Source organism: Acomys russatus, chromosome X (genome assembly GCF_903995435.1).
Source record: "Acomys russatus chromosome X, mAcoRus1.1, whole genome shotgun sequence".
Classification (NCBI taxonomy): Eukaryota; Metazoa; Chordata; class Mammalia; order Rodentia; family Muridae; genus Acomys; species Acomys russatus.
The window spans coordinates 110,067,277-110,090,228 of record NC_067169.1 but is presented as its reverse complement, the minus strand read 5'-3'; the positions used below and the strand labels follow the sequence as shown (position 1 = coordinate 110,090,228).

The 22,952-nt window shown below is 38.7% G+C and overlaps 1 non-coding gene across 1 annotated transcript; it reads left to right on the top strand.

The window, feature by feature from the left end:
* The first annotated feature begins 2,653 nt into the window (after positions 1 to 2,653).
* On the top strand, positions 2,654 to 2,760 carry LOC127186127 (U6 spliceosomal RNA). The gene has a single exon (XR_007830356.1). It is a non-coding gene; the product is annotated as a U6 spliceosomal RNA (small nuclear RNA).
* The last annotated feature ends 20,192 nt before the right edge of the window (positions 2,761 to 22,952 follow it).

Genomic DNA, 22,952 nt, shown 5'->3' with positions numbered 1-22,952 from the left:
TCAGTGATTTCCACTATTACTTTTGTTTCCCAAAGATCCTAAACTTTCCCCCTATGCTGTTTTGTAGGGATCTGTTGTATAATATGCTATCAAAGCTATGTCTGTACATATGAGAATTTTCTGTTTAAGATTGAAATAGTGACATTCAAACAACTCTATATCTTTTCTCTACCAAATGCCAAATCATGACATTTGCCTGCCTGTTAGTTGTTTCTCTTGTTAGAATTACAAGATTTTAAAAAATGACCTAGAGATCATCAATCAATCAAATATTTCATGTTTATTTTTTTAAAAGCCTGAGGCTAAAAGTTTAGAATAAGATATTTGCCCCAAATCACATACCCAGTTGTTGCAGAACTGTAGTCGGTACTCACATCCCCTTCTCCTTTTCTTTTTGTTTCATTTAATTAGCGTCACTAACAGTTATTTCATTTGTCATTAATTCACACTGTTCCTCTGGTTTATTTCTCACCTCTGCTGCTGGAATAAAACTAGGAAATCCATCCATTGTAAGATAATGATGTTATTTACTAGATCTTCAATGTAAAAATATAAAATCAAAACTTTGGCTACTATAAAGATGGCTGATAATTTGAGAACCATTGCTTTTCAAGAAGGAATTAGAATGTGATTCGTTGGAGATGGTGAGTATAGTGATAATTTTCCATATACTTCAAGTTTGAACTATGAAACTTAATCTGTAACAGATGATAGGCAAGCAATTTAATTTGTTAATGTGTCAGTTCTCTCATCTATAACATGGAGATAATAACAATGTACTTATAAGATTATCTTGTCAAGTAAATATAATAAATATTTCATGTAAAAGTTTAAGGGATAGAGATTTTCTTCATTTAGCTTATGAGGTTTGGATGGCACGAATCGATGAAAATTTGATTTAGATGAAGAGTTTCAATTGATGCTATGTTGAGAGAGGCCTCTTAGGAATATGTTGTGCAATTAGGAGAAGTGCAAATAATTGGAAATCAAAGGGGATCTTGTGGTAATAAAACCATAAAATAGTCTCCAAAGTCTTACTTCCTCATATAGAATCCTTTTTCTTTGAATTTGGACAGAACATCACATCTGGGCTTAGATTATGCCATACAGTAATGACAAGGCAAGTGAAAAATAATCAGAGACTTTGAACTGAATAAAAGGAAAAGTGTTCTGGGTGAGGTTGATCTTATCAGATGAATCAGTGCTCTTTTAAAGGAGACTATCGACATCAGAATTATAAGACTCTTTCCTGTTGGTCCTAAAAAGCATGGTCCAAGGAAATAATTTCTGACAATAACCGCATGAACTTGAATGACTCCAAGCCTCAGATGAGACCTCAGTTCTGGTGATCTCTTGATTATAGCCTATCACACCCCACTAAAAGGACTCATCTAAGGACTCCCAAACTCCTAGGATACAGAACTGTGAGAAAATGAAAGAATATTGTTTGAAAGCCATTAGGTTTATGATAACTCATGTAAATGGTGGGTGCTTAACAACTAACCTCTACCATGTATTTGGATACTGAATCTGTGATTTTAATTTGACACTTATTGGCTATGGATTTTATAGTATTCATTTGCTTATTCCTAGTTCCCATGTTTGCCACAAGACATTGTCTCTTTTAACTTCCTAGATATTTTTAGTATCTTAATGTAATAAATCATTTGCCTAAAAGTTATAGCATCCCCTAGCAGTTCTGCCCCAGTAGAAATAGCTATTTAAGTTATTTGAAGACTATTGTCTACCCTTCTTATTTCTTGTTTTGGTTGCCTGTATTAGGTAAGACTCAAAAGCCCCTGTGTCATCTAGCCACAATCCTTTGAGTGTTGCATATCTTAGAAATAAGATATCTTTCTACATTCAGTGACTTTTCCTTCTGTTATTTCATAATGCGCTACTCCTGGAAGAATGACACCTCCTAGAATTGCTTTCCTATCATTTGAGTATCTACTGTTTAGTACACCACAATATATAAAAATCTTCCAGAGTGGCCTTAGGTTTATGTTATATAAACACAGAAACACTGCTTGACATCAAGTCTATGGGAAAAACCAGACGCACTATCACGAGTGTGCTATGCCAAGGCTTCTTAAGGGCTTCAGGCTGTGGCCTGATAGTGATTTATGTCTCCACTCAGTGCATGATGTGCTAACTACTGGCACGATCTATACAGCATCATAGCCTATAGAGGGTGCCACTTTTTGGAAAGCCTTATAGCTTCCCCCAAACACACGTTAACGTATATTTAAAAAGTGAGATTTTCTATGGTTAATTATCTTATTCAAGTGATACAGTCAGGTCACTCTAACCCCAGATTCCATCTGTACAAGAGAACCTGTTGCTTCTCAGAAAGCTTAGTTCAGAAACTTGAAGGCTTGATTTCTAAGCATGACTACCATTCATCTACTATGTATATTTTGTAACACTGTAAATCTCAGTTTTTACATTATTAAAAACAGGAGAAGGTAAGGTGACTGTTCTCTGAATAACCTTCAATGTCGATGAAGTTCATTTTATTTTGTTTTGTTTGAAATATATGTTAAAGCTTCAAGTTTATGTGCATATGTTGGAATGGTGGGATTTTTTTTATTATAACTGCTTTAGGAGCAAAGGCCACTTAATTGGTGGAATACTCTAAGAAGACAGTAGAGTGCTCACTTCGGCAGCACATATACTAAAATAGGAACGATACAGAGAAGATTAGCATGGCCCCTGTGCAAGGATGACACACAAATTCGTGAAACGTTCCATATTTTTAAATTAATAAATATATTAAAAAAGGAAGACAGCGGAAAGTGATGTTTTATGTTATGTTATGATATATTAGAAAAATATGATAAAATGATCTGCAATTTGGGAACTCAGTAATAATTAGAGTTGTGGAAAGCACTAGCATGTCTATACTCTAAAGCAGAAATCTATAGAAACTATAGGACAAGTTCTAAAGTAGTTAGATTGGCCAGGGGGCCAGTGACTTGGCTTGAGATTCTAGAGTTCTGGACTCTAGACATGTCTACGAATACTCTATTCACTCTGTGACTATTAAAGAACATTTCTTGCTAGGCTGTATTTCTACCACAGCTGATCTAGATAATATTTGAGAGAATTTTGAATACCAACAGTGTATGTTTTTTAAAAATAAATATTATACCTTAAATCACAGTCTTAATTTGGGCCACTAAAACAAAGTATCATATAGTAAGTGGTTTATAAAGTGACAGGAGTATATTCACACATTTCAGGGGCCTGGAGGCCTAAGATTAGGGAAAGAGAATGAGCACATTCTGTTATGGTTCTTTATGGGACTACCAGACATCTGACTTAAAATTGTTGGCTCTAGTTCCTAAACAGTTGAACTTTATTATGAATTTATTAAACAAATATGTCTCCCTTACAACCTGGCTATCCTAAACAGGAGGAAAAGGAGATTAAGGTGAACAAGAATAAAACCTTCTGAGTATCAGTTCCGCTGGATGAGTCCCTTGGCGAATCCCTTGGCCTACTTCTTGCAGATTCTCTACCTGACAGAAGAAGCCACACCGCTCAGGTCCTGAAGCTTTAGCCTTCTCGTCCTCACTGCTCACTCCAGAATCCTGCAAAATCTCAGCCAAGGGGCTGAAACCACCGATCTCTCTCTCTAGTCCCTCCTCCCATCTATGGTCTTTTTTGCAATACAATAGCCCGGCAGCATTCCCATGGCCAAATGGCTCCTCTCTGTCTATCACAGAAGTTTATCTCTGTGGGATATCAATGGGGATTCAATGGGATCAAGCCACTCAAGGTTACTTTTACCTTGGGCCCAGTCTAAGACAAGGTCACATTCCTTCCACAGACAATAGTTTCCCTACATGGTAGAAAAGATCCATTTTACATCACCTACATGATCCCACATCAACCTGGGATCCCACCTCAACTTGGGATCCCATATATTGAGATCAGGGTTTCCACAGATGAATGCAGAATACGCATTCAGATTTTTGTTTGTTTGCATGGCAGTTTCCTCCAAATTGAAATGAAGGGGAATGAAAGTACAGAAGTAAACACAGCATCACATATCTAGGAAAGGAAAAACTTGAAAACACAGGCCCTTTGGGAAAGGTAAAGAAGCAATAAATAACTGCTGAGGGAGGAGACCGTGACCAGTCAAGCTCCACATAGATCTCTCAGCTCTCTTGAGCTCCCTGCAAGCTATGCATAGACCTCCAGAGTTGCAACGTACCCAAGTCATTTTCTGTGTTCGGTTCGACTTTTTTGGTGACGCAGCTGCTTTTGAGTCATTGCTGCTCCTATAAGTAACGCAGCAGCCATACTCCTGTTAGTAATGTTAATAAAACTCACTGACTCAAAAATTTGGATGTTGGTGCAATCATTAGTTTTATTTGTCAGGGTTACCTTCTTGGAGCTATTAAATATGTGGATGTATGGTATCTCCTTAGGAAATGTCTACCACACAACATCACCGTGATAATTTTTGTAGCAATGTCAGGCAAAGGATTATTTAGAAAATTTATTATAAGTCCAGAAAAAAAAGCTGAAGACAGAAATATAGGTAGATTCCCACATTTTATAGATAGAAAGGCTGGTTTTTAAAAAATCTTTTCTGTCTTACTACTATTCTTTCATATGTGATCTGTCCCAGTCTCTATTCTCCTATCCATATGCCTTCTCTAGACAGCCCCATTTTGGAAGTAGCATTCCCAAACACAGCCTCCATTCACTTCTGTCTTATTTCACCTACTTATTTCTCATACTTCTTTGCTGTTAACTCTATTTATTGCACTATTACCTAGTCTTCTTGATTGAAGAATTGGGAAACAATTTTCTCTGAGATACCTAGTGACCTCATACCATCAAGTCCAAAGACCTCACCCCACCCCACCCCCAGCCTCTAAGTAATTTAGATCTGCTAAACTACCAGTTTTTTCTGAGGAAATTTCTTCCCTTGCATCTTGATGTCTTTTAACATTTTAAATGTTAATTCAAAAATTGTTCACATTTTAAGTGACTGAGAGTTCAATTCCCTTAATTTTTGTGCTTTTTTCTGGCCTCAGGTAGTTTTTCTCTGTCGAGTAGATATGCTGAAAGAAAGAGGTATCAAGCACAAAATTTCTCATAAAGAAAACAGTAAGTTCTTGCTGGCAGAAGATTACAATTAGACAAATAAAAAATGGATGCCCTTTAAGAGAAAAGGTGAAAGGCGGTGGAATGAAAATTTGAAAGTATGATAGGAAATAAAACATAGAAAGACAGAAAGTCTCTCTTTAGTCAGGGAAGGAAAAGTCAAGACCATACATTTACAGAGATTAGGCTACAAAAAATGCTTTGGTTCAACACAGTAAGCTAAACATCTGAAAATCTCATGAAAATGTTAATAAATCATGAAATATGTATGAATGCTCAAAAATAAGACTAGCAAAAGGACCACGACTCTTCGATGAGAATCAGTAACACATTCTGAAAAGTAGATATAATGGAGGATAGGAAAGTGATACTGTAGCCCTCCTGGCTAGAGCAAACATACTCTAAAGAGAGGCAGGTTTGATTATAAAATTATCCAAACAATGGTCTCCAAGATAGGAGCCTCATGCTGGGAGAAGGAAAAGTCTGGTGCCACCAAGGAGACTAACGTTTCTTCCAGAAAGATTTCACACAGTTATGGCACCTTGTCAGACCACTTTGCGGAAAGACAATAATGTCTCAACAATGGGTGGAACAAAAACCAAAGCAAAAGACACTGGCTTTTTGTCTCATGAAATAAACTAGTTTAGCTCCTCTATTACACTTTACCCTTTAAAACATGTAGATCTATGCCAATTAGAAATACAAAATAGGCCCGGCATGGTGGCACATGCCTGTAATCCCAGCACTTGGGAGGCAGAGGCACGTAGATCACTGTGAGTTCAAGGCCAGCCTAGTCTACAAAGCGAGTCTAGGACAGCCAGGGCCACACAGAGAAAAGAAATACAAACTTAAAAACTAAAAATGAATATCATCTAAATTCTATCATGAATATTAAAAACTGTTGTACAAAACTGGACCAATAGAAAGATTTGTTATCCTTTGTCATGTCTGATCTTTTTACTTTTCTGAGTGTCTCAGAATGCTATAATAGCACTCCTTCATGTAACTAATAAAAGTTCATGGTTTCTTTTCAGTCATATTAAAAAACAAAACAAACAAACAAAAACCTATAGATGCCCCTGGTGTATTTAGAATTCAAATAAACCTATTCTCTTTAGAAGAAAAAAATTGGCAGGACAACAACTTGACCAGGACTGCTTAGTTATGTACAGCTCTTGTCTTAAATTTGCGCCAGACTTTCCTGTCTATACATAGAAGATGGATTTGATGAGAAGGCAACCACTGGACCTCTTTAGTTGTTCTTCTTCCAATGTAGTTTTAATAAATCTCCTTTCACCATTTTTTTTCACTATTACCTGTCCTTTAATTGACCTACTCTGGATAGGCAAGAAAGGTAGACTCTCAGAGCTTTTAGACTGCTAGCTCTGACCTTAGCAATTCTGGTAACAGGAGGTACTGATGTAGGGTAGAGGAAATAACATTTTAAAATTTGTGTGCAAGGGGCTTCAGAGTGAGAGGAATTGGTTTGTCTTCCAATACACAGAATGACTCTTAAAACTGCTGAAGGAAAAATTAGAAAGTTTGCTATAGAGGTACAGAAAAAGACTTTCTGAACAGGTCACTAGTAGCACAGGAAATAAGATCAACAATAAGCTCTTTACAGCTAAGGAAATTAGCAAATCAATAGGCAATCTACCGAATGGGATAAAATTTTTGTCAGATATCATCAACAAAGGATTGGTGTTTAGAATATACAAAGAACTCAAAGAAATAAACACTAAGTAAAAGTAAACAACCTAAATAAAGAATGGGATACAGAATGAAACAGAATGTATATAAATGGCTAGGAAATGTTTTAAAAGAAAGTTTGACATCCTTAGCTATCAGAGAAATGCAGATGAAAACTACCATTAAGTCCTCTTCTGGCCTGCAGGTGTACATGCATGTCTCGGCCAGTGGGGGTTCGACTAAAACTCGGGAGGAGAATTCTCCTGTATAGGGACAGAACACAAGACACAAAGAAGGAGAGCAAGTCTTTGATCAAGCTCTCAAATTTTATTTTCAGGTAGAAGGTTTTATAAGGCAGGGGGCAGGGAAGCATATTGCTATGGCAACCTAGCTGCAGGCTATCTCAAGATGCGAGGAATTCCAAGCAGGTGACAATGTTCTGCCACACCGAATATTTTGCTATCTTTATCTAGTCTAACCGCTAAGCTACAACAGGGTGGCTCCATCTAAATCTTATCTTTAGTCTAACTGCTGAACCTTGACAGGTCAGCTGGTTTCTGGTAAATGACAGACTGCTGGAGAGATAGAAACCTAGGCTCTGCCAAGATGGTTGAACATTGGCCATATGGCCTACTGTCCCCAAAACATACAGGCAGAGCATTTTATACATAATCATAAATAAATAAATCTTAAAAAAAAGACTCCATCTCACCTCAATTAGAATGGTCACTATCAAGAATAAAAGACAACAAACGGCAATGTAGATATGGGGAAAGAGAAACCCTTATACATTGTTGGTGGGAATGTTAAGCAATGCAGCCATTTTAAAAATCAATCTCGATGTTTTTCAAAATATTAGAAATAAAACTACTAGTAATATAAGACCAAGCTACACCAGTCTTGGGCAAACACACAAAGGACTCTATAACACTACAGAGATACTTGCACATCATGTTCATTGTTACTTAGTCACACTATCTAGGAAATGGAAAGAGTTTAAATGTCTATCAACCAATGAATGAAAAATGAAAATGGGTCAAATATACACAATTGAATATTATTAATGTGTAAAAAAAAAAGTAAATACTACGTATTCTTTCTCATCACTCTTTAGTTTGGGTTTTTAGACTGGAATACCACTGGAATCCAGGAAATTAGGAAAGGACTATTGTGGGGGTGACCTGAGAACAGGGAGAAAGTATATATAACATGTACAAAAAGAAGGTAGAGAGAAAGGAATAGAAAGGTTTAAGCAGGGATGAGTGTTAAAGGCTGGAGGGGAAGATTAATCACAATGAAAGACAAAAGGAAAAGCCATGTGGGAAAAACCAATCTTGTAGGCCAGTTGACAATACAAAGGAGAGTGAGAGGTGGTACATCGTAAGGCTAGATAATGCTACTCTTAGAAGCAATGGGGTAAGAAAATCCCCAGTGTCTGGTGTGGGATATCCACATAGGAGCTGTTGGTCAGAGAGGTCCCAGAAGCTCCCAAAACAAGTTCTTTCCAATCCTCTTGGATGTCCATCAGAAGTAGAGGATAAGAGCCTATTGCTGAAGACACTACACACTTCTGTTGCAATATACAGAGAAAGAAAGATAAATTGAAAACTTCCTCCATGTTACCAAACTTTCAAAATGCCTGACAATGTAATGTAGACAGCTTTGGGAAAAAAGGCACCTACAGTCTTATGAATCAATGAGCTCTTTGAGCTAAAAAACCAATCTGGCAGGCAAGATGTACCTACCTGTATAATAGTGACATGAATGTTATGAGGGCTAACAACTGCTTATGAGTGGATCCAGAGCTGGACTGTGGAAAGGAATCTATGTCTGGTACTCTAGAGCCATTCAAGAACTTACACCCCAGAAATCATAATCCCAAGGGGAACTTACTACTGTTGTTTCATTAAATGGACATATTATCTGATTTCTGATATTATACATACAGACAAAAGATATTCCCTACTTTAATCAGCAAATTTCAAAATATTAAAGATAAATATGATATAAAAATTAGAGTGTTATCAGAGTTCCTGTGGTGGTTTGAATAGATATGACCTCCATAGACTTTATAAGAGTTGTTGTAGTCATGGTGTCTCTTCACTGTAATAAAACACTAAGACATTTTTCAGAAACAACGTAGGAACTGGTATATAATGATGACACATATGATATTCTAAGAAAACTGGATTTTCATCTCACTGACAGTAATATTCAAGCTTCGGATTTGAATAAGGACTGTTTCCAGACCTGCAATGACTCAGAAATCTTACTTCTCAAAATCCCTTTCTTAAGATATCTTTCGAAACAAAAGAATAGATTATAATAGAGGAAAACATGGGTCTCTCTTAATATGGTGTGGATCTAGAATATCCATGGAAGGCTCATGTGATAAGGCTTGGTTCATCCCTAGCCTATGGTGCTACCAGACTGTAATAGAACTTTTGAGGTGCTATAGTGGAAGAAAGTTGGGTCATTGAGGATGTGCTCTTGAAGGGGACACTGGGGCCATGGCCCCTCCCCCTCTTTCTAATTCCTGGCTGTCATCATGTGAGCAACTTCCTCTTCCAAGTATTCCTGTAATGTTGTATGCCATCCCCAACCTCAAACAAGTAATCATGCACCCAGATCTCAGGACGCATGAAGTAGAAGGAGCTTTCCTTTGTAAGTGGTTTAAATATTATCACAGTTTTAGGAGTGGACAAGGAGATTCCTTGCATCACAAGACTGAGATCTCACCCCTTTGAAGCTGGAGTTCAAGTTGGTAGAGGGCAGATTGTCTGCAGAGAAAGGCTAAGCCCTCCAGGGATGAAATGATGTAATACAAAAACAGGAAGGACTGCTAGAAGAAACCATTTAGCCCTAATATTTAGCCACTCATATCCCAGTGCTTCATTTAAGTCTCACTCTGAAAAATAAATTGAGAGCAAATGACTTGGTATTGAACAAGAAAAGGATAAAGGAGGCACTACACCAAACAACATATGTATTAATTTTATATAAAACAACCACAGTTTATTAAGACCAAATCTCACAAAATCATAAGAAACAAAAACAGAATGTAAAACTTCTTATAGACAGTGAAAAAAAAATGTCATATTGTACAATTTCATTTTTATTTATCTATTTAGATGTACGGTTTTGTATCTCAGGCTGGAACTCACCACGTAGCCTCGGCTGGCCTTAGATTCACAGCAATCTTCCTACCTAAGCAATCTAAAGTGGGGAGATTGTAGGCATACGCCATGGTTCCTAGCATAACTTCTGGTTTCAATAATATGGTTTCAGAGTGTAAGGGGGTTTTAAAATTGCAGTGCTCCACACTGGCAGTATTCTGTTGCTTTGTTTTTCTTCTTTAGGAGCTCTTATAGAATAAAACTTGCTTAGCCATACAAAGGGCCCAGACTGCTCCCAATATGCTACCAATAATCAGTAGAGACTATTTCAGTAAGCACTTTTCGAGGAATCTGTTAGAGAATTCCTGAATCAGCATATAAACAAAGTCTTTTATAAATGTAAAGCTTTTTCCTGAAAACTATAAAATTAAAAGTTAAAAATGAATTGATAGAAAAAGCATTGAAAACTTAAGCATGACTACAGGAAAAGCACAAACTTTATACACCTAGACAGTATGAGGAACAAGCTGATATTGGTGGAGGGAGATGGAAGGTTGGTGACCATCTTAGGCAATAAGTGAAGAAATCAAAAGAGTAGCTTTTGTTAATGGATAACTAAGCGAAATGGATAACTAAGGTCGTGCTGTTTGAACCTGCATGGCATATTATAGAGGCCTGCCTTGTCACTGCTCTCCAGAGGATTTTCTGTCCTAATCTTGTTGCAAATGCTTAGAAGTGTATAGTTGGGCTCTAAATCCCAGTACTTCGGTCACAAGCAATGTAAGGAGGAAGCACACCTGACTGCGCTTTATATGTGTGCCAGCTGCATCCAGAGCCCCAAGAAGTTTTGTCCCAGTTCCTACTTGCTTCCTAGCCTAATTCTCTAGCCCATCGCATCTCCAAGCCCACTGAAGCTTAGCCAGACACATTCTTGTTGTTATTTAAGCTACCTAGAAAGTTTGTGTGTGTGTGTGTGTGTGTGTGTGTGTGTTTGTATTTTGTTGGTGGTATGTGGGTGTGAAACCTTCATAGAATTCAAATCCAGTAGATTCCAGAGATATTGACTCTTTTCAACCATATCAAGGGAAGATTGAGACTAAGAGAAAACAAAATAATCTTTTTTCAAGTCATGTACTAAATCATCTCAATATATTCCAGTTTAATAGATGGACCAAAGAAAGTAAAATAAAAAGATATGGTGACAAGAAAATGTTTGGGGGCCACAGGCCTAGAGGGTGCCTAGGGCTAGGCCACTTCCACGATGACAGAAATGTTGAGGATTTTCCCTTTTCTGAATCATTTCCTTTCAGCCTACAAAGAGGCCGGAACTCCCCACAGACTGAGGCTTTGGAGTGCTGCCAATCTCTGACCCAAGCCATTCAGTCAACCTGCCGGAACACACTGATGACAAGAGGATGCTAATTACCAGAGATTTGTTTTCATATGGAACATGAAACTCTCTCATTATCAGAGGATTTGCATCAGTTAAATTATACAGATTCTCAATGATGACAGAATGTGCTCATTTTGATCTGGTTGTACTAATACTGCATGGATGCCTAACCTCCTAATTGGCAGGAAAATGAAGACCAAAAGGAGTAGTAAATACCCAAAGGAAGGTCAACAGAAATTTTGGAATATTTTCTTTACATGAAAGGGATCAAGTGAAAAGAGAGTGCAGGTGAAAACAGGAGTACAATCTCAGAGAAGAATTCTGTCAGCCCATCTTTAGTGAACGTCTGCCGTATATCAAATATCTAATAAAGGTGAGCCCATTAGATTCTCACAATCCGTTCAATAGTGGACAAGGATAATTAAGCCCAGTATCAAGGTCAGAAATTGAGACTCAGAAAGGGAAGTGACTTCCTAAAGTCAACAACAGTTCAGTGGTATGTCCAAATCCCCAAACAGTGCCACTTCTGATAGCCTATTTCTGAGCATAGTAGATGATTAATAATACTACAGGGGAACAGGAAGAGACTTCTGGAAGAGCAGCCTCTGTGTGGTCTTTACAGCCCCAGCTGATTTTCATCTTAGTCCCTGACTTGCTGAGCAAAGGAACAGCTGAGTGAGGCTGTGCTTTTCATACTCATTTTAATCTAAAATGTTTGACACGTATTAGATGCTGCGGAGGATAAAAGGCCATGGAAAGCCCTTTGAAAAAAATGTGGCTGTATTATCTACTTAGTCAGAACCTCTCTGAACATCAGAATTGCATTTCAGGGAGAAAGCAAGTGCAGACTCTCTAAATCGTTCCCAGGTCTTTAATATTCAGAGGAGATTGTTTGTTCTTGGGTTGGGCTAGGGAAGACGGATGGCCGGCTCTGCACCCTCTGGCTGCCTTGCTTCCTGGCTGATGAGATTGCATGTCTGAATATAGTGTCTGTTTGTCTTAGTTTTTTTTCCTCAAAGCATCAGGCTTCATATAATTGAAAATACAGCAATCTTTTCCCAGTCGCAGAGTGAAGTCCCTAAGAAAGGGAGTAAATTCAGACTCCAAAATAGAACCACAGGCCATTAATGCAAATGAGGAAGTTCAAGGAATCTGGTCATGGAGAATTGGCTCTGGGTCTCTCTTCCTACCCTGGTAACTTTTTTTAAGTTTTATTTTTATTATATATATATATATATATATATATATATATATATATATGTGTGTGTGTGTGTGTGTGTGTGTGTGTGTGTGTGTGTGTGTGTGTGTGTGTGTGTGTGTGTGTCTGTGTGTGTGTGTGTGCTCTGCTTGTATGTGTGTCTATATGTTACATGCCTACAGTGCTCCAGTCACTCAAATCCCCTGGAATTGCAATTACACATGCTTGGAAGCCACCATGTTGGTGCTGGGAATCCAAGCCAGGTCCTCTGCAAAAGCAATAACTGCCTTTAACTACTGAGCCATCTCTCTAGTTCCATCCCATCACCATAATTTTGAAGGGCGGTATTGCAGACCAATAGACTGGGAGCCTTTTGGGGGCTGGAGGCATAGAGAGCATGGATTCTTCTCTGTGGCCAGCTTCCTGTAAGTCTGATGACTACTTGCCAACAAGTGTTTTTCCCATTGGTAAAATGATCCATTGTCATGTGGCTATCCAAACTAGGTCATGAGCTCCTCATCTGATCTTCATATTTTCCTTTTCTGGCACAGTATATACTTTTAATAATTGTATAAAAAATAATCTTCTGTCAGAAAATCTGAGACTAACCCAGCCTTATTGTTAACCTGATTTGCTTCTCTTCTCTGTGCTCCAGGATTCTTCTGTGATGCCTAGTATCCTGTGATGTCCTTTTAGATTAGCAATATAATCAGCTAAACCTAAAGGAGGACTGCCATACATTGACAAAAAAAAAAAAAAAAAAAAAAACCCACAACGGTGAGGAAAGCATTTTCCATATTCAAAATTTCATCACTGGAGAAAATGGAGTTTCCTCGAGTCTCTCTTTACTATGCAGAACAGCCTTTTAGATTGGAAGGATACATACAGAGAGGGAAAGAGCTGAGTATAATGACAATGTGATGGCTCTATTTGCAATCAGCAGCCTGATATATATGCCTGTATTTTCACACCTTTCCTTTAAACGGTAGTAAGACTTTGAGCAGATGCTGATACAACCTAAAGCCAGCTCCAAAGGTAACAATTCTAAATTACCTGTAACATTTTGTTCTTTGCAGACTGACACCTTAAATAGGTATCTTGCCTCAGTCTGAAGAAGGGGAAATACAAAAGCTCATTTTGTGATTGTAGTCAAATTACAGAATCTCTTTGTACATCACTGTGTTTCTGTTAAATATGGACAGTATTTTACATTTTCAGTGCTTTAAAAATCATTTAGTGCAGTATGCGGCAGCATTGCTACTCCCAAAATATATGTCTACCACTGCACCACAGTGAGCACCCTGGATTTCATCTGCTCTAACACTATTTATTTAATCTGTGTAGCCTTGGAAAGTAGATGCTATTATTGTTCTCATTTTGCAAATAAAGAAACCAAAGTTCACATAAATTAATCACTTGCCTTCAAGTCATACACAATAGTGACTGCCCAAACCTGCCTATGCACTCAGGATGGTACTGGATGCCAGAGCCCTGGTCAAACTTATTCCATGATTCTGCACCTGTTCTCCACTCTCCAGCTCTTCACCCAGTCATGGCACTCATCCGAGGCAGCATTTTCCCACCCATAGCTTTATTCACTTGCAACACTGACAGCAGAGAGACTGCTATGTTCGTTAATGACTCTCAGGAATTCTAGATACATGTCGAAAAAATAAATAGATCCAGAAAAAACAGAAGGTATGACTGGTGGTGTGTACCTTAAAAGATCCTGCCATTTTCCTAGTGCTCTATAGCCGTGTACTGTTTTTGATTTCTAGTTTATACTTTTACTTCTCAAAGAAAGCTCAATGAATGCTTGCTCATTTCTTGCCTGCCTGTTATGGGTGCTCTGCCTGCATAACAAGCCCCCTTTACATTTGCAAGATGCTTTTTATTAGAGACAAGTGTTTCTGAAGCAAACCAAAGCCATTCTCCTTTTATCACCACAATCTTCCTCTATCTTCCCTTTTATAATTGCTATCTGCCTCTTGGAACTCATTTAAACAATTAGTCTTCATGCTCCTTGTTAGCCATTTGCTTTGGTATGCTAGCTTGATCCCAGCTCACTCCAAAAATCAGCCCATATTGATTTTAAAATGTGGGGCCCGAATTTGTCACATTTATCAACTCTGTCAGGGCCCAAACTGTTTCTTCCTGGCAGGGCAGATTAATAACCAGCACACTTTCTAACAGGTGTAACATGCCCCCCTCCTTATTGACAACACGTTGTCTTCCGGCCTTTGTTTTGATCTTTTTAAAGTGCTCAATAAATTAGTTACCAGTAATTAAATCTCCACATCAAACTGTTGGATCGTAGGCTTAATGCAGACTTCAACATTAATTCCGAGCAGAAACTGAGACGGTCAGCCCTAAACTGTAAACATGACTTCATGACTAGTTTCTTCTCTTCCAGATGAAGGCCATGGAAAGGAATACACACTGTTATTATTTTTTTTTAGTCCTTCAGGAGAGGTATGTTGATGTTTTGAATTTTATTAAGACGCACCTCTCCCTTATATTTCACTGGAGACAAGTATACCCTAAATTGGGAAACAAGCTTAGGCTCAGCAGTTGATTTCTTCCATTTATTCTCTCCAGGCCATGAAAGAGCCTGCAATTCCCTGAAGACACTGGGGTCAACATGCTTTGCATTATTTAAAAAGGGTGATTACTGATAGTCTGTCTGCTGGAAGGTCATCTGTAAAGCCAGCTAATACATCTCCAAAGCTTCCCTGGAACACACACTTGCATTTTTCCCACAAGAATAAAAGCAATCTGTTTGACACCTTATTTATTCATTTATTTCTAAGCCAAAAGAACTACCTTCCTCAATCTAGCCTAAGGTGAACTCCTGTCTGCCTTTGGGGCTGTGAATATTGAGAGATGTCTTCAACATTTGGTTGGTGGGGGAAAAGAGCAAAGAACTCTATGAGCCAAACCCTGGGGAGCTATCAATTCTTTCTAGGCATACTGCATACAATATGTCACCTTCATCCATTGTAGTGAAATGAAGAGGTGGATGCTGAAGTTCTGCTGAGGATACAGACTGTGGATGCAGAGCTAAGTCTGAATAGAGTGGCTCTCTCATTAGCAGCAATTGGAACATGTGGTCTGCACTCACAGCTCTGATATAGGCAGCTGCTTGAGAAGGCATGTGCTGGGTAGGCAGCTATAATAAGAACAGCCTGACTCCACTAAGTTACCAAAGCAGTCTTGACATCTTGAAAAGTCACACTGCTACCTCAGACCCTCTGGCTCTACCATCACCAAACCCTCAGCAGATTCTGACCCCTTGCCTGTACACAAACCTGAGCACTTTGACCTAATGCCCTGTACAGGGCTTGGCCTGCAGTGTCTGGGAAGCCCCGAGGAGAGGTCTCCTATTACATAGATGCTTACTTAGTTCTGAAATGAAAGCAGAAAACATTTTTTTACATTCTGAACATGCTATCTCACATACAGCTAGCCCATTTGGAATATCTGAAGCATGGCTCCCTAATGTTTTGTACTCCAGAACCATTGCGAGGGTGTGGGGTCAGCTGGAAGCACAGATTGCAGTGGCCCATTTGCCTTGACTCTGATTTAAAAGCTCTGTGGCAGAGTTCAGACACCCGAGTTCTTAATGAGCTACTGACCATGTACTCCAATAATCTGAAAGTACTGAACTCACAAGGTTTAATTGGATTAGTTTCTGACACTCACGGCAGCTTAACAGCTCTTTCACCAACTCAGAAACTGAGGGCAATGAAGCAGTTTATATAACATCACACAAAGATGCAATGCCAGGCTTCGGACTGGATCTGAGCCCTGTTGCCCTCCTTCTGGGTCCACTTCTTTCTTGTTGGAAAAAGACTGGGTAAGATAAAAAAAAAAATAACCATGTGTTTCCTAAATGGACCTAGCTCTTCAATGGCCTTTAATATATTAGTGTTGATGTTTCCCAAATACAGGATTATCTAATGCAGTGAAGTCCCTTGAATATCAATGCCAGCAACACCTTAAGGATTTTGACAGGTTAAAAAATCTTCATGTATCGCCAAAAGTCATGGTGTGTGTGTGTGTGTGTGTGTGTGTGTGTGTGTGTGCGCGTGCGTGCGTGCGTGCGTGCGTGTGTGTGTGCGTGTGTGTGTGTGTGTGTGTGTGTGTGTGTGTAGAGGCGAGGGGATGGGGGAGAGTAGATGTGTTATCTCCAGTTAAGAATCATCCATAAGGAAGGGATCTATTCTTGACTGTTACACCAAGGAAGTCTAACTTTGAGATTTAATTTTGCCATCAATACTTTGGGCCCTGAAACATATCCTAGGCCCAAGACTTAATGTGTCTCCACCAGATCTCTTAAGATCCTTCTTTCGATTTCTCTAGCAAAGAGTCTTCCTTTCCTGGGACTAGTGGAGAAGCAGTCCGTCCATACTACCCTCATGTCCTTATATACAATGGCTGTTGTCACTACAAGCCCTGAATAACACTATCAACAAATAGGTACACTCTGAAAGGGAGACCAGAAAGGGGATGATTCTGGGGCATATGCCCTACACCTGGAATCTCTCATCAATCACTTTATATTTCCCCATCCTATTTAAATATCTTTGCATTTGGTTATGTTAGTTTGTGGCTCTTGGTCGACAGGGACAGAGATGCTCAGAGTGTAGAGACGGGTGCATTCTCACCATAATCCTAGCAGAGACAATTAGCCTTCTACAATGCCTAGGCAAACTGTCACCATAATCCTAGCAAAGGCAATTAGTGTCTACAATACCTAGGCAAACTGCAGAGGTGTTGCCTATGTCAGCCTCTTTTTTATAAAACTGGAAAGGCCATGCTTGCTGTTTGAGAAGTAGCCCCAGTACTGCAATGTAGCATGGTGCATTTCTCTTTATTTCCAGCAAATGGGACAGATAATTTGAAGTGATAATATGGACTTCCACAGACCTCACTTAAATCCCTACATAGTAAGCTTTGATTGCCTTTATCTTGGTCTACAGCTACCTTCCACGTTCATCAAAGTACACTAAGCCATCACTCTTGGCCTAAGGACACAGGTTAACACAACACAGAGCTATCTGCATCTCAGAAATGCAGTACTGTTCTTTAGGCCAGTTCCTTTGGTGGAGAAAAGCACTGGGCTAATTTCTAATGATTAATGATCATAATCGTCTATCATTATCCTTTCATCTACCAGTTACTGCCTCTTCAAAGAGCTCTGCACCAGAGCTGTTGACCAGTCATTGTTTATTTTTAGTCCATTTCATAGTAGTTCTCAGTAGTTATGTTTGAGCAGTTCTTCCCTCTCTATACTTTTCTAGAACTACGAGGATGACAGAAATAGAACTAATATTACCCCAACCTGTCATTTTACAGCTTAGAAGACTGTCTTGCATGGAGTCATCTCGCTACCAAACAATAAAACGGAAGGTAGAACAAGTGTCTGTGAATCCCACTCCAGTCCTCCTTCTTTTTTTTTTCAGATATCATTTTTTATTTTATTTTTTTTTAATTTTATTATTTTTTATTAATTAATCTTGTTACATCTCAATGTTTATCCCATCCCTTGTATCCTCCCATTCCTCCCCCCCCCATTTTCCCATTATTCCCCTCTCCTATGACTGTTCCTGAGGGGGATTACGTCCCCCTATATAGTCTCATAGGGTATCAAGTCTCTTCTTGGTAACCTGCTATCCTTCCTCTGAGTGCCACCAAGTCTCCCCCTCCAGGGGACATGGTCAAATGTGAGGCACCAGAGTACGTGAGAAAGTCATATCACACTCTCCACTCAACTGTGGAGAATGTTCTGACCATTGGCTAGATCTGGAAAGGGGTTTAAAGTTTACCTCCTGTATTGTCCTTGGCTGGTGCCTTAGTTTGAGCGGGACCCCTGGGCCCAAATCTGCCTATCATATTGTTCTACTTGTAGATTTCTAGGACCCTCTGGATCCTTTTATTTTGCTATTTTCCCATGCGTCTCTCAGTTAGAGTCCCAATAGGATGCCTTCCCCTCTGTCCCAGTTTCCTGGTAAGTGAAGGCTTTGGTGGGACATGCCCCTTGGTCTAGTATGCAGATATAAGTGAGTATATACCATTTGAGTCTTTCTGCTTCTGGGTTAACTCACTCATTATGATCATTTCTAGCTCAATCCATTTATCCACAAATTTTGGGAATTCCTTGTTTTTAATAGCTGAGTAGTATTCCATAGTGTATATGTACCACAGTTTCTTTATCCACTTTTCTACTGAGGGACACTTAGGCTGTTTCCATGTTCTGGCTATTATGAATAAGGCTGCTATGAACATGGTTGAGCAAATGTTCTTATTGTGTGCTGGAGCATCTTCTGGGTATATTCCAAGGAGTGGAATAGCTGGGTCTTGAGGAAGCCCTATTCCCATTTTTCTGAGATAGCACCAGATAGATTTCCAAAGTGGCTGTACTAGTTTACATTCCCACCAGCAATGAAGGAGTGTTCCTCTCTCCCCACATCCTCACCAGCATGTGGTGTCGCTTGAGTTTTTGATCTTAGCCATTCTGATGGGTGTAAGATGGAATCTCAGAGTTGTTTTGATTTGCATTTCCCTGATGACTAAGGAGGTTGAGCATTTCTTTAAGTGTTTCTCAGCCATTTGATACTCCTCTGTTGAGAATTCTCTGTTTAGTTCCAAGCCCCTTTTCTCAATTGGGTTATTAGGTTTGGTGGTGTTTAATTTCTTGAGTTCTTTATATATTTTGGATATTAGACCTTTGTCAGATGTAGGGTTGGTGAAGATTTTTTCCCAGTCTGTAGGCTGTCGCTTTGTTCTCTTGACAGTGTCTCCTGCCTTACAGAAGCTTCTCAGCCTCATGAGGTCCCATTTATTAATGGTTGACATTAAAGCCTGGGCTGTTGGTGTTCTGTTCAGGAAGTTGTCTCCTGCGCCAATATGTTCCAGGCTCTTTCCCACTTTTTCCTCTAAGTGGCTTAGTGTCTCTGGTTTTATGTTGAGGTCTTTAATCCACTTGGATTTGAGTTTTGTGCAAGGTGACAAATATGGGTCCAGTTTCATTTTTTTACACATAGACCTCCAGTTAGACCAGCACCATTTGTTGAAGATGCTATCCTTTTTCCATTGAATGGATTTGGCTTCTTTGTCAAAAATCAGGTGACCATATGTGTGTGGATTCATATCTGGGTCTTCGATTCGATTCCACTGATCAACCAGCCTGTTGCTGTGCCAGTACCATGCTGTTTTAATTACTATTGCTTTATAGTACAGTTTGAGATCAGGTATGGAGATTCCTCCCGTGCACCTTTTATTGTACAAGATTGTTTTAGCTATTCTGGGTTTTTTGTTTTTCCATATGAAGTTCAGAATTGAACTTTCAATGTCTTTAAAAAATTGTGTAGTTATTTTGATAGGGATTGCATTGAATCTTTAGATTGCTTTTGGTAGGATGGCCATTTTTACTATGTTAATTCTCCCGATCCATGAGCAAGGAAGATCATTCCATTTTCTCAGGTCATCTTCAATCTCTTTCTTCAGAGTTTTGAAATTTTTTTCATACAAGTCCTTCACTTGCTTAGTTAGGGTAACTCCTAGATATTTTATATTGCTTGTGGCTAATGTGAAGGGTGTGGTTTTCCTAATTTCTTCCTCTGCAAGCTTGTCATTTGTGTATAAGAAGGCTACAGACATTTTTGAGTTAATTTTGTATCCAGCCAATTTGCTGAAGGTGTTTATCAGCTTTAGGAGTTCTCTGGTGGAATTTTGAGGGTCACTTATATACACTATCATATCATCTGCAAATAGAGATAATTTGACTTCCTCCTTTCCCATTTGGATACCCTTGATCTCCTTTTGTTGTCTTATTACTCTGGCTAGAACTTCGAGTACTATATTGAAGAGATATGGAGAGAGTGGGCAGCCTTGCCTTGTTCCCGATTTGAGAGGAATTTCCTTGAGTATCTCACCATTTACTTTGATTTTGGCTATTGACTTGCTGTATATAGCCTTTATTATGTTGAGGAAAGTGCCTTGTATCCCCGATCTCTCTAAAACTTTAAACATGAATGGGTGTTGAATTTTATCAAATGCTTTCTCTGCATCCAAGGAGATGATCATGTGGTTTTTTATTTTCAGTTTGTTTATATGGTGGATTACATTGATGGATTTCCGTATATTAAAACATCCCTGCATGCCTGGAATGAAGCCTACTTCGTCATGGTGAATGATATCTTTGATGTGTTCCTGTATTTGTTTTGCAAGTATTTTATTTAGTATTTTTGCATCTATGTTCATAAGAGAAATTGGTCTGAAATTCTCTTTCTTTGTTGAGTCATTGTGAGGTTTAGTTATCAATGAGACTATGGCCTCATAGAATGAATTTGGTAATTTTCCATCCATTTCTATCTTTTGGAGTAGCTTGAAGAGTATCGGTATTAGCTCGCCCTTGAAGGTCTGGTAGAATTCTGCACTGAAACCATCTGGCCCTGGGCTTTTTTTGGTTGGGAGACCATCGATGATTGCTTCTATTTCTGTAGGGGAAATGGGCCTATTTAGCTTGTTTATCTGTTTTCATTCAACTTTGGCAAGTGAAATTGATCAAGAAAATCATCCATTTCCCTTAGATTTTCAAATTTTGTGGCGTATATGCCTTCAAAGTAGGATCTTATGATACTTTGAATTTCTTCAGTGTCTGTTGTTATGTCTCCCTTTTCATTTCTGATTTTGTTGATTTCAATACTGTCTCTCTGCCTTTTAGTTAGTTTGGCTAATGGTCTGTCTATCTTGTTGATTTTCTCAAAGAACTAGCTTTTGGTTTTGTTGATTCTTTGGACTGTTTTCTTAGTTTCTAATTTGTTCATTTCAGCCCTGAGTTTGATTATTTCCAGATGTCTACTCCTCTTGGGTGTTTCTGCTTCTTTTTTTTCCTAGGGCTTCCAGTTGTGTTGTTAAGATGCTTATGTGCGATGTTTCCAATTTCTTTTTAAAGGAACTTAGTGCTATGAATTTTCCTCTTAGCATTGCTTTCAATGTATCCCACAAATTTGGGTATATTGTTTCTTCATTTTCATTGAATTTCAGAAACTCCTTGATTTCTTTCTTTATTTCTTCCCTGACCCAGGTGTCATTTAGCAGAGAGTTGTTTAGTTTCCACAAACGTGTAGGCTTTTTGTTATTTCTGTTGTTGTTGAATTGCAGCCTAAGAGCATGGTGATCTGATAGGATACAAGGTATTATTTCAATCCTCTTGTATCTGTTGAGGCTTGCTTTGTGACCTACGATGTGATCAATTTTGGAGAAGGTTCCATGGGGTGCAGAGAAGAAGGTGTATTCTTTCTTGTTTGGGTGAAAGGTTCTATAGATATCTGTTAGATCCATTTGACCCATGGCATTGGTTAATGATGTTATTTCTCGGCTTAGTTTCTGTTTCAATGACTTATCCTTCAGTGAGAGTGGGGTGTTGAAGTCTCCCACTATTATTGTGTGGGGATCGATGTGTGCTTTAAGCTTTTTTAGGAGATCTTTTACAAATGTGGGTGCCCTTGTATTGGGAGCATAGATGTTCAGAATTGTGATGTCATCTTGGTTGACTTTACCTTTGATGAGTATGAAGTGTCCTTCCTCATCCCTTTTGATTAATTTTGGTTGAAAGTCTATTTTGTTCGATACTAAAATGGCTACGCCTGCTTGCTTCTTGTGACCATTTGCTTGGAAAATTTTTTCCAACGTTTTACCCTGAGGTAATGCCTTTCATTATGGGTGAGATGTGTTTCTTGGATGCAGAAGAATGTTGGATCTTGTTTATGTACCCATTCAGTTAGTCTGTGTCTTTTTAATGGAGAATTGAGGCCATTGATGTTGAGAGATATTAATGACCAGTGACTGTTAAGAGTCTTAATTTTGATGTTGTTTCCAGTCGAGCGTTTGTGTAGTTGTGTTTTTGCCATGGGATAGTTATCTATTTCCTGGGTAGTTTTGGTTGTAGCTTGACCCTTTGGGATGGAGTTTTCCTTCTAATACCTTCTGTAAAGCTGGATTTCTGGATAAGTACTGTTTGAATTTGTTTTTGTCATGGAATATTTTGTTTTCTCCATCAATGGTTATTGATAATTTTGCTGGGTAAAGTAGTCTGGCCTGGCATCTGTGGTCTCTTAGGTTTTGCAGGATCTCTGTCCAGGCCCTTCTGGCTGTTATGGTCTCTGCTGAGAAGTCGGGTGTAATTCTGATAGGTTTACCATTAAATGTTATTTGGCCCTTTTCCCTTGCAGCTTTTAATATATATTTTTTTTTGTTCTGCATGTTTTGTGCTTTGATTATTATGTGGCGAGCAGTTTTTCTTTTCTGGTCAATTCTATTTGGTGTTCTGTAGGCCTCTTTTATGTTTATAGGCATTTCTTTCTTTAGATTGGGGAAATTTCCTCTATGATTTTGTTGAGAATAGTTTCTGGGCCTTGGAGTCTGA